Genomic DNA, 16,756 nt, shown 5'->3' with positions numbered 1-16,756 from the left:
CACTCGTTGTGTAAAACCCCACAATTCACTCTTTGCTTTCACCACGTTCACAAGACACACTGAACCTCCTGGCTCAGACTTACATCAGTCTGGTTGTTACTGGTTACTGAATGTGAACTTCAACAGAGCAGGGAGTCAAGTCAGGAAAGTTGTAGCAAGTTATAGTCAAGCACTAATCATGGATACGTCCTATACAGCCACTGAAACAAATGTTTTCTCAACTAAAGCTCACGGGCAACTTTTCAATCACCTCTAGAATCCCTTCCAGAATCCCTTTATTAAGGCTGATGACGAAGAATCTACCGGAGACAAAGGGGTTCAGAGAAGGGTAAGACGCCAAACGGAAAACAGCATCTTTCGTCTCTACACTTGGGGGAACTCAACACCAGGGAAAGGAGAAGAAGAAAGAGCTTTAAATGCTACCATTACACCCAACACCCTGAAGGGGCCTAAATTAGTATCTGTAAAGGTTCCTCTGACATTTGCTACCTGAGAGACACTATTTGTTGTCGAGCCATAACAGGGACAAAACACAGCAGTTAATATTTGATGAGTACTGCCCGGGGCAACGCGATAGACTCTAGGAAGAGAAGAAGAAAGGAAACCACTTAAATCTTTAGCTTTATTTAAATGTCACTGAAATCAAAGATTTACATAATGAGAGCTAGCTGACCCTTTCCAATGTGTAAAGGCTCCACTCCAATGTAGAACAGGCAAATTCGTATAGGTGAAAGAGCTGGTACAGTACGTTCAGAGAAACATACACTAGTCGAGTTGCACTATTCAGTTAACAGGGATCTGTTTTTCTGTTTTTCACAAATTAAGAGTGCTTCCTCTGCCATGCTTATACCCAAGGATCATCTCATGTTAGATAGAGCACTTTCACAATGTTTTGGGGACACAAATAAAGCGTTGTCAATCCAAGTGGATAATCATCACCTGGAGGGGGGAACCAAAAATCTCAGGGATCCCGTTTCTCCCCAGTAAATATGGTTCCTTGTATGACAAACTAAACCCAATGACACAGTCCACAGCCGGCCTGGCAGCTTGTATAATCTGGATGAATATGTAGACAGCACGTGTTGGTCTAAAATAGTGTCTGACTGGTATCGATGTTCAGCCCTGATGAGGTGCAGAGAGCTGCTGCCACATCATCATCATCATCATCCCAAAGTGTCAGTCAGTGTTGCTATCGTAAGCTGAACCCCCAACTTTCTCTCTCTCTCTCTCCCTCCATCTGTCTCTCTCTTTCTTTCTCTCTGAGAATAGTGTGGGTTGTTTTCATTATCATCCTTAACTACACTACAGATCCATAACTACACTATCCTCTCTGAGAATAGTGTGGGTTGTTTTCATTATCATCTTTAACTACACTACAGATCCATAACTACACTATCCTCTCTGAGAATAGTGTGGCCTGTTTTCATTATCATCCTTAACTACACTACAGATCCATAACTACACTATCCTCTCTGAGAATAGTGTGGATTGTTTTCATTATCATCCTTAACTACTGTCACGTCTTCCTCCTCTTCATCTGAAGAGGAGAGGCGAGAAGGATCAGAGGACCCAAATGCAGTGTGGTATGTGTTCATAGTGAATTTTAATAAAGAGAACACTGAACACTGCAACACTATACAAAAACAATAAACCAATGACGACCGTGAAGCTACAAATGAGACCTGTGCTGACACAAGCCACTAACATAGACAATCACCCACAAACAAACAGTGCAACCCCGGCTACCTAAGTATGATTCTCAATCAGAGACAACTAATGACACCTGCCTCTGATTGAGAACCATACTAGGCCCAAACATAGAAATGCCCAAATCATAGAAAATCAAACATAGACTGCCCACCCAACTCACACCCTGACCATACTAAATAAATACAAAACAAAGGAAATAAAGGTCAGAACGTGACAACTACACTACAGATCCATAACTACACTATCCTCTCTGAGAATAGTGTGGGTTGTTTTCATTATCATCCTTAACTACACTACAGATCCATAACTACACTATCCTCTCTGAGAATAGTGGGTTGTTTCCCTTCTCATCCACTACCCGACCCACAGCCTCATAACAGTAGATCCTTGATCGTCAGTATTGTTTCTCACTGATGTTCAGTGGAGTAAGACTAAATGATCTTGCCCTAGTTATAAGGGCCCAGAATTTTCCTGGCCAAGTCACATGAAAAACAGGAAAAACTCCCTGACTTATAAACTAGATGAGCTTCACAAGGCTTACAGATCTTCCTGATACAGTCTACAGCCAACTTATGGATATGAACAAGATCAATACCTCACTATGACTGTCCATTATGATGTGTGATCATCTGTGGCCCCTGAGGTGGAAGAACAGGCGGACAGACAGAAAATGTTATGTTATGCCTCAGCCCTCCAGAGTCTCATCTGTGAAATCTGACCTGAATGATGTGTTCTATCAGGACACGGGCATTTGGTCTTTGTTCCTGGTCTTGGGTTTGTTTGCTGGAGAGTGAAGCCATGACGATAATGGTCTGGGAAGAGCTTTCAGAGGCTCAGTAATCTCTCTTGGGCAGATTTTGTGTGTAATCCAAATAATGTGAAGGATAACACAGCAATAGTTCCTGTAGCATCAGGCATCAGTAGTTCCTGCGTTTTGGTTATCTTCACTGATATTTGGATGGGGGGGCTTTGGCTGAGAGCTTCATTTTGCGAGAGTGGACTTCACAAATTAGAACTCCCCATTTCTAACACGTATGGACCCAGAACTAAATCACTCACCTGACCAAATTGTTCTCGGTTAACCGAAATTAGAGGCTCAGTGGTGTTTTGGTCGAGTTACATATTCTAGCTCTCATCCGAGATATCCATTTTATAGGTGTAGGACTTTTCAAAGGGGATACTTTTTGTTGACATCTCTCCGCAACCATCAGTATCTTCCAGAATGTAATAGGATTCTAATATTTAGAGGGTTCTATTCTATTGTTTGTCTTGATCTTCCAGAAATCCTCTCATCTCCCCAAGGTAGGGTACCTAATTTGGAGAGCGCAATGGGAGAACATTATTGCCACCGTCAGCTATTACAGACCTGTGTAATATTAGATCATGTTGCTATTGGGCGTTTATGAGCGGGCGGTAGGACAAGGTCTGGAGCGCAGCTCCCCCGAAGGTTCTGGATGTCATAGAGACGACAGCATGAAATGTGGTCCGCTGCGTCAAACCCAATGAGCTTTGCCATGGCGACGAATATGAACTGGTAATGAAGATGGATTCCGACGGTGTCTCGGTATGGCCAGGGCCGAGGCAGGGGGTCGAAGGCTGATTTGATTTGTCAGGCGATCTAGCCGATACAGGGGCGAGTGCAGACAAGCGTTTAGCTGGGTCTCCAGTCCTTTATCTGGAGCTCACAGCACATTAGTGATTTTGGTGATAGCTCAGCCACAGGTTGCAGATGCTGTGGTGTACTAAACTAAGCAGACAGACATGTGTGTGTTCCCGTGGGATTATGAGGCTGCAGCATGTGACTCACGGGTTTAAAAAGATTTCTGCTTTGACAAATCTTTAAATATTCATGGGGCCGGTGGCTATTAGTGGTAGGTAAGATAATAAATAACTATAAGCAGGTAATTTCACGCAAATCATATAAATGGACAAACTAAGAATGCAGATATGTAAAAAAAAATACAAATATATACAGTGCCTTGCGAAAGTATTCGGCCCCCTTGAAATTTGCGACCTTTTGCCACATTTCAGGCTTCAAACATAAAGATATAAAACTGTATTTTTTTGTGAAGAGTCAACAACAAGTGGGACACAATCATGAAGTGGAACGACATTTATTGGATATTTCAAACTTTTTTAACAAATCAAAAACTGAAAAATTGGGTGTGCAAAATTATTCAGCCCCCTTAAGTTAATACTTTGTAGCGCCACCTTTTGCTGCGATTACAGCTGTAAGTCGCTTGGGGTATGTCCTTATCAGTTTTGCACATCGAGAGACTGAAGTTCTTTCCCATTCCTCCTTGCAAAACAGCTCGAGCTCAGTGAGGTTGGATGGAGAGCATTTGTGAACAGCAGTTTTCAGTTCTTTCCACAGATTCTCGATTGGATTCAGGTCTGGACTTTGACTTGGCCATTCTAACACCTGGATATGTTTATTTTTGAACCATTCCATTGTAGATTTTGCTTTATGTTTTGGATCATTGTCTTGTTGGAAGACAAATCTCCGTCCCAGTCTCAGGTCTTTTGCAGACTCCATCAGGTTTTCTTCCAGAATGGTCCTGTATTTGGCTCCATCCATCTTCCCATCAATTTTAACCATCTTCCCTGTCCCTGCTGAAGAAAAGCAGGCCCAAACCATGATGCTGCCACCACCATGTTTGACAATGGGGATGGTGTGTTCAGGGTGATGAGCTGTGTTGCTTTTACGCCAAACATAATGTTTTGCATTGTTGCCAAAAAATTCCATTTTGGTTTCATCTGACCAGAGCACCTTCTTCCACATGTTTGGTGTGTCTCCCAGGTGGCTTGTGGCAAACTTTAATAAACAACACTTTTTATGGATATCTTTAAGAAATGGCTTTCTTCTTGCCACTCTTCCACAAAGGCCAGATTTGTGCAATATACGACTGATTGTTGTCCTATGGACAGAGTCTCCCACCTCAGCTGTAGATCTCTGCAGTTCATCCAGAGTGATCATGGGCCTCTTGGCTGCATCTCTGATCAGTCTTCTCCTTGTATGAGCTGAAAGTTTAGAGGGACGGCCAGGTCTTGGTAGATTTGCAGTGGTCTGATACTCCTTCCATTTCAATATTATCGCTTGCACAGTGCTCCTTGGGATGTTTAAAGCTTGGGAAATCTTTTTGTATCCAAATCCGGCTTTAAACTTCTTCACAACAGTATCTCGGACCTGCCTGGTGTGTTCCTTGTTCTTCATGATGCTCTCTGTGCTTTTAACGGACCTCTGAGACTATCACAGTGCATGTGCATTTATACGGAGGCTTGATTACACACAGGTGGATTGTATTTATCATCATTAGTCATTTAGGTCAACATTGGATCATTCAGAGATCCTCACTGAACTTCTGGAGAGAGTTTGCTGCACTGAAAGTAAAGGGGCTGAATAATTTTGCACGCCCAATTTTTCAGTTTTTGATTTGTTAAAACAGTTTGAAATATCCAATAAATGTCGTTCCACTTCATGATTGTGTCCCACTTGTTGTTGATTCTTCACAAAAAAATACAGTTTTATATCTTTATGTTTGAAGCCTGAAATGTGGCAAAAGGTCGCCGAATACTTTCGCAAGGCACTGTATGTACATTAAAGTTGAGGGGCCCTTGTGTTGAGGACCAGCGTGGTGGATGTGTTGTTACCCTTACCACCTGGGGAAGGCCCGTCAGGAAGTCCAGGATCCAGTTGCAGAGGGAGGTGTTTAGTCCCAGGTTCCTTACCGTATTGATGAGCTTTGAGTGCACTATGGTGTTGAATGCTGCGCTGTAGTCAATGAATAAACGACCTGGCCTGGGTATCCTGGAAGGATTTTGACCTCATCCTGTCAGTAGAGGATGCCTGGTTATTCTTTAAAAGTGCTTTCCTCGCCATCTTAAATAAGCATGCCCTTTTCAAAAAATGTAGAACCAGGAACAGATAAAGCCCTGGTTCTCTCCAGACCTGACTGCCATTGACCTGCACAAAAACATCCTGTGGCGTTCTGCATTAGCATCGAACAGCCTCCTTGATGTGCAACTTTTCAGGGAAGTTAGAAACAAATATACACAGGCAGCTAGGAAAGATAAGGTTAGCTTTTTCAAGCATAAATTTGCATCCTGTAGCACAAACTCAAAAAAGTTCTGGGACACTGTAAAATTGAGAATAAGAGCACTTCCTCCCAACTACCCACTGCGCTGAGCCTAGGAACACTGTTACCACCTATAAATCCACTATAATTGAGAATTTCAATAAGCATTTTTCTACGGCTGGCCATGCTTTCCACCTGGCTACCCCTACCCCAGTCAACAGCCCTGCGCTCCCCACAGCAACTCACCCAAACCTCCCCCACTTCTCCTTCACCCAAATCCAGATATCTGAAAGAAAGAAAGAGAAAGAAAGAGCTGCAAAATCTGGACCCCTACAAATCACCCGGGCTAGACAATCTGGACAATCTCTTTCTAATATTATCTGCCGAAATTGTTGCACCCCCTATTACTAGCCCATTCAACCTCTCTTTCGTATCGTCTGAGATTCCCATAAATTGGAATGCTGCCGCGGTCATCCCCCTCTTAAAAAGTGAAGACACTCTAGACCCAAACTGCTACAGACCTATATCTATTCTTCCCTGCCTTTCTAAGGTCTTTGATTGCCAAGTTAACAAACAGATTTCTGACCATTTCGAATCCCACCGTACCTTTTCTGCTATGCAATCTTGTTTCAGAGCTGGTCATGGGTGCACCTCAACCACGCTCAAGGTCCTAAACGATATCATAACCGCCATCGATAAGAGACATTACTGTGCAGCCGTATTCATCGACGTGACTAAGGCTTTCGACTCTGTCAATCCCCACATTCTTATTGGCAGACTCAACTGCCTTGGTTTCTCAAATGATTGCCTCACCTGGTTCACCAACTACTTCTCTGATAGAGTTCAGTATGTCAAATCGGAGGGCCTGTTGTCCAGACCTCTGGCAGTCTCTATGGGGGTGCCACAGGGTTAAATTCTCTGTATACATCAATGATGTCGGTGATTCTTTGATCCACCTCTACGCAGACAACACCATTCTGTATACCTCTGGCCCTTCTTTGGACACTGTATTAACTAACCTCCAAATGAGCTTCAATGCCATACAACTCTCCTTCTGTGGCATCCAACTGCTCTTAAATTCAAGTAAAACTAAATGCATGCTCTTCAACCGATCGCTGCCCTTCACCTGCCCGCCCGTCCAGCATCACTACTCTGGACGGTTCTGACTTAGAATATGTGGACTACAAATACTACAACTACAAATACCTAGGTGTCTGGTTAGACTGTAAACTCTTCTTCCAGATTCACATCAAAATTAAATCTAGAATCGGCTTCCTATTTCGCAACAAAGCATCCTTCATTCATGCTGCCTAACATACCCTCGTAAAACTGACTATCCTACCGATCCTTGACTTTGGCGATGTCATTTACAAAATAGCCTCCAACTCTCTACTCAACAAATTGGATGCAGTCTATCACAGTGCCATCCATTTTGTCACCAAAGCCCCATATACTACCCACAACTGAGACCTGTACGCCCTCATTGGCTGTTCCTTGCTTCATACTCGTCGCCAAACCCACTGGCTCCAGGTCATCTACAAGTCTCTGCTAGGTAAAGCCCCGCCTTATCTCAGCTCACTGGTCATAGCAGCACCCACCCGTAGCACGCGCTCCAGCAGGTATATCGAATTGGTCACCCCCAAAGCCAATTCTTCCTTTGGCCGCCTCTCCTTCCAGTTCGCTGCTGCCAATGACTGGAAAGAACTGCAGAAATCACTAAAGCTGGAGACTCTTACCTCACTCACTAGCTTTAAGCACCAGCTGTCAGAGCAGCTCACAGATCACTTCACCTGTACATAGCTCATCTGTAAATAGCCCATCCAATCTACCTCAAGTATTTATTTATTTATTTATCTTGCTCCTTTGCACCCCAGTATCTCTACTTGCACATTCATCTTCTGCACATTCTACCATTCCAGTGATTAATTGCTATATTGTAATTACTTCGCCACCATGGCCTATTTATTGCCTTACCTCTCTTATCCTACCTCATTTGCACATGCTGTATATAGATTTTTCTACTGTATGTTTGTTTATTCCATGTGTAACTCTGTGTTGTTGTATGTGTTGAACTGCTTTGCTTTATCTTGGCCAGGTTGCAGTTGCAAATGTGAACTTGTACTCAACTAGCCTACCTGGTTAAATAAAGGGGAAATAATATTTTTTTTAAATAGCATTCTCACATAGCTGTTCCTTTGGTCCAGGTGGGAAAGGGCAGTGGAGTGCAATAGAGATTGCATCATCTGTGAATCTGTTAGGGCGGTATGCAAATGGGAGTGGGTCTAGGGTTTCTGGGATAATGTGAGCCATGACCAGCCTTTCAAAGCACTTCATGGCTACATTCGTGAATGCTACGGGTCGGTAGTCATTTAGGCAGGTCACCTTAGTGTTCTTGGGCACAGGGACTATGGCGGTCTGCTTAAAACATGTTGGTATTACGGATTCGTACAGGGAGAGGTTGAAAATGTCAGTGAAGACACTTGCCAGTTGGTCAGTGCATGCTCGCAATACGCGTCCTGGTAATCCATCTGGCCCCGCGGTCTTGTGAATGTTGGCCTGTTTAAAGGTCTTACTCACATCGGCTAGGGAAAGCGTGATAACACAGTCTTACCAGAACAGCTGGTGCTCTCATGCATGTTTCAGTGTTATTTGCCTCGAAGAGAGCATATAAGTAGTTTAGGTCGTCTGGTAGGCTCGTGTCACTGGGAAGCTCTCGGCTGTGCTTCCCTTTGTAGTCTGTAATGATTTGCAAGCCCTGCCACATCCAATGAGCGTCAGAGCCGGTGTAGTACGATTCGATCTTAGTCCTGAAATTGACTCTTTGCCTGTTTGATGGTTCGTTGGAGGGCATAATGGGATTTCTTATAAGCTTCCGGGTCCCGCTCCTTGAAAGCGGCAGTTCTAGCCTTTAGCTCAGTGCGGATGTTGCCTTTAATCCATGGCTTCTGGTTGGGGTATGTACGTACGGTCACTGTGGGGACTTTGGCATCGACACACTTATTGATGAAGCCAATGACTGATGTGGTGTACTCCTCAATGCCATCAGAGGAATCATGGAATATATTCCAGTCTGTGCTAGCAAAACAGTACTATAGCTTAGCATCTGCTTCATCTGACAACTTTTTTATTGATCAAATCACTGGCGCTTCCTGCTTTAATTTTTGCTTGTAAGCAGGAATCAGGAGGATAGAATTATGGTCAGATTTGCCAAATGGGGGGCGAGGGAGAGCTTCGCGTGGGTCTCTGTGTGTGGAATAAAGGTAGTCCAGAGTTTTTTCCCTCTGGTTGCACATTTAACATGCTGTTAGAAATGTGGTAAGATGGATTTTCCTGCAGTAACGTCCCCGGCCACTAGGATCGCCGCCTCTGGGTGAGCATTTTCCTGTTTGCTTATGGCGGAATACAGCTCATTGAGTGCAGCCTTAGTGCCAGGATCAGCCTGTTGTGGTATGTCGACAGCTACAAAAAATACAGATGAAAACTCTCTAGGTAGATAGTGTTGTCTACAGCTTATCATGAGATACTCTACCTCAGGCAAGCAAAACCTCAAGACTTCCTTAGATATCGTGCACCAGCTGTTATTTACAAAAATACATAGTCCCCCGCCCCTTGTCTAACCAGATGCCACTGTTCTATCCTGCCGATTCAGCCTTGATAACGTTGTCTTTCAGTCACAACTCTGTGAAGCATAAGATATTACAGTTTTGAATGTCCCGTTGGTAGTTTAATCTTCTGTGTAGGTCATCGATTTTATTTTCCAAAGATTGCACGTTTGCTAGCAGAATTGAAGACAGTGGGGGTTTATTCAATCACCTATGAATTCCCAGAAGGCACGCAAATCTTCACGCAAATGAAGGGGATCTGGGCCTGTTCCCAGGAAAGCAGCATGTCATTCACGTCGGGCACACAAGACTCTTTAAAGGAAAAAAAGGATTCTGCCAGTTCGTGGTTAGTAATCACAGTTCTGATGTCCAGAAGTTATTTTCGGTCATAAGATACTGTAGCAGCAACACTATGTACAAAATACTGTCAGTGAAAAAAACAAGTTACAAACAACGCAAAAAAAACAAAACCCCCCCACAATTGGTAAGGAACACGTAAAACGTCAGCCTTCTTCTCCGGCGGCCATCTTGCCATTCTAATCTGTACTACGACACTGATGGCATAGATATTTTTTGCACTTATTGTACTCCGCAAATTGAACTTTTTGTATTCTTTTGGTATGGAATTCAATTAAGTCTTTTTTTTTTTTTACATCTCTGGCTCATTGGTTTTTCCTTTTGTGGTTTGAGTGTAAGTAGCTGCTGAACTGATGCATCAGAATAGAACCACACATGAAATCAAAACCATCACAGTATAGAAATTTAAAGAACATATGTAGTTTTGGATAAAAATCCACAATGACTTTTGAGGATGACCAAATTAGTGTAGGAGGAATTGACTCCAAAATCTTGTGTATAAAATGCAAGAGGCCCTCTGATGGATCTAGCAAGATAGCTAATCGTGGCCTCCCAAGTGGCGCAGTGGTCTAAGGCACTGTATCGCAGTGCTAGCTGTGCCACTAGAGATTCCAGAGTCCAGGCTCTGTCGCATCCAGCCACAACCCGGAGACCAAATGGGGCGGCGCACAATTGGCCCAGAATTTGCCGGGTTAGGGGCTGGTGTGGCCGGCAATGAAGTCCTTGTCCCATCGCGCTCTAGCGACTCCTGTGGCGGGCTGGGCGCAGTACACGTTGACACGGTCGCCAGGTGTACGGTGTTTGACATATTGGTGCGGCTGGCTTCCAGGTTATGTGGGCATTGTGTCAAGAAGCAGTGCGGCTCGGTTGGGTTGTGTTTCGGGGGACGCACGGCTCTCGACCTTCGCCTCTCCTGGGTCCATATGGGAGTTGCAACAATGAGACAAGACTGTCACTACCAATTGGGGAGAAAAATAGGTAAAAAAAGAATACTGTGAATTATAAAAACCTCAGTATGAATCCAATTTAAAAGTAACTAAGATACATTATAAGTTTAGGCAATTAGAATACAATTATCAAAGGTGTACACATACCATAGGTCTTCAAAGTAACTAATGCACCGTACTGTGGCATACAAAGTATAAACAAGAGATTTGCAATACAATTTCTCCATGAACAAAGCAACCATCAACCATTAACCCTACCTAGGGCGAACTCAATGTCTATAACCCTCATCATTTAATTAGCGTCGCACTGCTAGCCAGGAAACAATAGGCTATAGCGAAAGGCATAAAACTTCACACTCATTCTCTAAACCTAATTATAAACACCTCACCAGCCTATGTCGGCCTTCCACATGTGCAATGGAAGGTGGCCGAGCCACAGCTGTGCTTATCGGACCAATAGACATCCCGAAAATCAATATTCTCACGAAAACGGCTCTCACGACACAAATGTCACGGGACTCATCTGAAGGTAACCCATACAAACAAATGGAAGTATGGAGGTAGTTTTGTGCTCTTTGTGAGCTATTGAAAGGATCCAAACATGACAATTAAATTCATACAGTTACATTCAACACAAGTTTCATCAGCTTTCAAGTCTCTGAGGGCTCCCGTATGGAGTTCCGTGGGAATGTCCCGCCCTGGAGGAAGCCATGGGCGAAGGTGTGCTCACTCCTATGATGTGTAAACATATGGCCATACATTCGGACAGGGCCATGAATTGTGATCAAATGATCAGGCTGTGCCTTAGTGCTGACAAGTCGCCGACATGTCTTCATCACTACCTTCATCATCGGTTACCCACATGCTGTTTGGGTTATTAAATGCCGCTAGTGTTTCCAGGCCTTCTCTGGGCTCCTGGGCCGACCATGTTGTGTCTGAGACAAACTGCTGCAATAACAGTGGTGGCCATTTTGTTTGTGGATTGTTGATGCTTGTGGCTGTGAGCCTCTTGGTCAGTTTTGAATAAAACAACAAATTTAGGGCATCAGTCACTTTTTAATAGGCCTAGCTGTATTTCTGCCATTATTTGATAGATGTTTCAAATAAGAACAATATAATTTCATGCGACAACACAGACTTGTTAAACGCTAGAAGCTAGCTGTTAAAAACGAATGGAACTAGGCCTAGTCTGGATGACTTTTTTAGAGTAATTATACATTGTAGAGTGAACCACTGAAAGCACTGGGTCTAAATCCTGATTTGTGTGCATATCCATATCCTGTCTATAAAAAAAATCTTCAAAAAATGATACCTTGAGGATACCAGTATTGTCTATGTCTCAATAATCTGCGGTATGTTCATTCCTCACTGCTCAACTGACCTCACCCTCCCTCTCTCTGTCCTAAGGTAAAGAGACAACAGGTGCTTCATTCCAAAGGATGGATCAATGGTCGAAACGAGCTTTGTGATCCCACCCGAAGCCGACAAAAACACACTCCCATCTTTCCAACCTCCCCCTAGTACTGACAAAATGGATGAAATGTAGGAGGATGATAAAAATGTATGTCCTGGGTCTGCCCGGTGGTCAACCCCTTCCTTTCACTCCTCGCCCCCTCAACATGGAACTCCTGGTAATCCCCTGAAGAGCCAATACAGCCCTGTGGATTTCCAGTAATGTTTCGCTTGTATTGTGTATCCTAAAAGCTACGTAAAGCTACGTAAAGCTGTCATAAACATGATACGTCACCTGTCATAATAACAAAGTACAGGTGATAGAATACAAAACATTTCACAAACTATATGTTCTTTTGTGACACATGCAATGACTACCAAGTGGCTATTTGGCAAACGCCTTTTCTCTGCTTCCTTCCACTCCAAACATTTCCTCTGATTGGTGGAAATTGCCAGGCATTAATATTACCTTGTTACAATAACCCAATGACACTTTTAATTCAGCTGACGTCACTTTTGTGAGACATTTGCGACCCAAGAGCAAATAAAGTATACATTCCTATCCTAATAATGGTAAATTGTCAGTGCTTGAATGAATATGAAATCATGAGGAACTGTCTCATATGACAGGCTTCAGGCTTTGCCTAAGTTATAAACAGATGGGCATATGTTACGTTCTGACCTTTATTTCCTTTGTTTTGTCATTATTGAGTATGGTCAAGGTGTGAGTTGGGGTGGGCAGTCTATGTTTGTTTTTCTATGATTTGGGGATTTCTATGTTTCGGCCTAGTATGGTTCTCAATCAGAGGCAAGTGGCATTAGTTGTCTCTGATTGAGAATCATCATCAGCCTGGGTTTCACTGTTTGTTTGTGGGTGTTTGTTTCCGTGTCTGTGTTTTTCACCACACAGTACTGTTTTGGGTTTAGTTCGTTCCACGTTTATTGTTTTTGTATTCAGTTGTGTTCATGTTAAGTATTTCTTATTAAAAGAACCATGGACACTTACCACGCCGCATATTGGTCCTCTGATCCTTCTCGCCTCTCCTCTTTGGAAGAAGAGGAGGAAATCCCTTACAACATAACATTATAAAGTTATAAACACATGGGCATAATGTGTGAATACAATTCATTTCTTAGGGATATTTGAATGTCATTTTGATATGACATATGGGAATATACACTGAGTGTGAAAAACATTAAGAACACCTTCCTAATATCGAGTTGCACCCCCACCCACCCCTTTAACCATGAGAACAGCCTCAATTCATCAGAGCATGGACTCCACAAGGTGTCGAAAGCGTTCCATTGTGTCAAGTTGGCTGGATGTCCTTTGGGTGGTGGACCACACGGGAAACTGTTGAGCGTGAAAAAGCCAGCAGAGTTGCAGTTCTTGACACAAACCATTGCGCCTGGCACCTACTACCATGGCCCGTTCAAAGGCACTTCAATCTTTTGTCTTGCCCAATCACCCTCTTAAAAAAGGCTTAAAAATGCTTATTTAACCTGTCTCCTCCCCTTTATCTACACTGATTGAATTGGACTTGACAAGCGACATCAATAAGGGGGACCGTATCTTTCACCTGGATTCACCTGGTCAGTCCATGTCTTGGAAAGAGCAGGTGTTCATAATGTTTTGTTCATAACGACACAATATCAGTTCCACTTTCTTCACAGACCATGATGTGTGCTGTATAGGTTATTCTGGATGACATCTTCCTTACGGCTTTTGAGATCCTGACAGTATAAAGTGTTTTATTGACCAGGCTTAGCCTCAGTAAGCTGAGTAGCTAACCAACTGTAATATCTATCATCAAAGACAGATATGGAGGCAAAGATAGATACAGCACATCCTAAGAGAGAAATAAATCAAACAGGCAATTATACTATTTCTTGAGGACCTCTTTATATCGCACAAAACAATGGACAATACCCTACAAGAGCAGATCCAAAATTCCGACTAATATATATTTTTTCTCCCCAAAACGTTCTGTCAAACCGTAAAGACACAGTGTGGTTTACCTACGGTGTTCTCACTGATCAAATGAAGACATTCCCCTTGGACAGAAGCGACACCAGTAGTGCCTTGATGTTTCATATCCAGCCATTGATCTGTTCACATCCTTTTTCTGTGAATTGAGTAGATAGATTAAAACAGGATCTGGGAAGCCCAGCAGATGTGTTCTATTCCCCGGGCTAAGAAATGATCTGCCTGCTGAGCCTTGTCGCTCTCTTGTCTACATTGCTTTCTCTGTTGTTGCCTGAGCTAAAATCTTGAAATCATTCCTATCCCGTCGGTGATCGGCCACTTTTTCGCGCCCATTGTATGTCACGGCTGCAGCTTTAACCAAATGTACTTACCTGCAGTATGTGTGGATTCAATTAGCTTCATTTCTCTCATTTTCAGATTAGCTACAATTACACAATTTAAAATAAGGCTTGTGTTTACACTTTTAACTCAAAATTCCATGAATGTTCACAGTTCACACCCCAAAGATCAATGTACTGTATCATATTTTATAACCCGGTACAACTGGTAGTTGTGCATTATCTGTATATCGTGGCCATTGGGCAGTCTTCCAACGTTGAATTTGTTTGCTTGCCTTGGCTCTGTGGATTGACACTATCAGTGGGTAGCTTATCGGCCTTCCCATAGACAAACACTGGACTTTAAACAAGCAGTGCTTTCCTAGAGTGCTCTGGATCCCTCACTTAGAAGATAAGACCTGGGATCAAATGCCTATTTCCTGTCTAAAGAAGTAAGAGATGTGTATTAAGTGCAAATGTTTAAACGTTACAGTTCTGTCCATCTAAGTTATTCTGGTTGACCTGGAGCATTGGTCAACCCGAACATCCTGCTGATAAAGCTGTAAAACCTGTCATGTTGTTAGATAAGAATGAACCAATAACACAAAAATCTGTGATCGACTGAGTAACTTCGGCATCGGAGAACTGATTAGGGTGTGCTTTTATTCATATTTGAGAAGCAATTTTTATAACATGCAAATATGTAAATATAGTTTTGATATCCATGGATAATTTGGGGCAGATGGATCTGAAATGCTCCCGTTTACAATTGGTCAATGGGTTATTAAGAGTGACCAGAATGGTTGACTTTTGATCAGAATATTACATTTTCTCTGCCCTCTTCAACGGAATATCTAGCGGCATTGTCTGTAGTTATATTACTAAATTAAATACCAATTTGCACTGTTATTTCCATAATGCACAATGTCACAGCTCAACCCCATGACTCAAGTAGTTCAGTTTATCAAGGGCTTTTGATGTCTCTCAATAATATCATGTTGACATTGAGAAATTGCGAGGTCCCGGTAGATTGTAAGCCTACAAGGCAGATTTCATTTGTGTTGCAATTGATTTTACATTAAGGAAGCATGAAGCCGAGTATTTTTTCTTGCTTGTAGGCCCATGCTATGATAGCTTTTTTGGTGCATTTTTCCAGCACATAGAAACTGACTTTTTGATTAATTCCTGGACAAGCTGGATACAGGTATTGATTAAATGAGACAATAATAATCACATATAAGAATGACAGCTTTTTCTTGTTATCTCCAATAGCGGAAAGGTTCTCTGCTAGTCTGTTTAATAGCTCCATTTGTAATGACCTTTTACCAATGTCCTGTTTGACATCATCATGAACAGCAAGCAACCTGTCAAAACAGTCAGACGCAGCCTATCACACCATCAGCCACGCCTGACATATCCTCGGCGCTGCTAAATACTCCCAAGCGCCAGAGATGGAGAACAAAATGTGCTATCAAATATCATCGGGAATCAGATTGGCACTGATCCCTCTATTAATGCGTGTCATATTGTTGTCTTTACAGTCTGGTTTTGACAGGAGCGGTTCCATTCTGTCTGGCCCACTCTTTGCTCAGTGCGTGGCTAGTGTAGGGCCCAGTGGTGGCAGCCTCCGATCTGATGCCCGCCACTAGTTAGTCTAATGTTGTTTTAACAGTATTTTCCCATCCATTATAGGGGAAGACTAAGAGGGTTACACCACCTGGCCCTGTTCTCTGCTGAGCTGGCACTAGCCTGGTTATGTAATGCTGCATAGGCTGCTGGAGGAGAGGGTGTTTGCTTAATTTACGAGTCTATAAACCACAGGCTCCTCCAGCAACCACAGGCTCCCTCTAGGAAACCCTTGGTTTGACTTGGCCCTGATTTGGACAATTATGGGTTGGAGCGGTCTGCCCAGATGGTGTTCCTAAAAACTCCATTCTGAAGGCACTTACGTACAGGACAGAGATTCTACCAACTACCCAGTTGGCTCTGCTTCCCAAATATATTTAGCAACTCTGAGAACTCCCTCCATTCCAAATTGTTCTAGAAGCGGGTAAGAACGGTCTTAAGCATGGGCCTCTTCTAAATTCGACTTATCACAACTCTATATACACGACGCGTTGGGATGACAAAGATGGATTGAGAGAAATCAAACACAAGAACACATCAACACGCGTTCATTGTAATTGTACAACCACCACCATCATGCATACTGGTTACATGCATGATACAGTACTACCTGCCCACATCAAGTTCCCGGCTGTGATTATGAAAGTGTGGAGGTTGGAAGGTCGGGTCACTACTGCTGGGC

This window comes from Oncorhynchus mykiss, chromosome 13 (genome assembly GCF_013265735.2).
Source record: "Oncorhynchus mykiss isolate Arlee chromosome 13, USDA_OmykA_1.1, whole genome shotgun sequence".
Classification (NCBI taxonomy): Eukaryota; Metazoa; Chordata; class Actinopteri; order Salmoniformes; family Salmonidae; genus Oncorhynchus; species Oncorhynchus mykiss.
The sequence above is the reverse complement of the archived record's forward strand: the minus strand, read 5'-3'. Positions refer to the sequence as shown.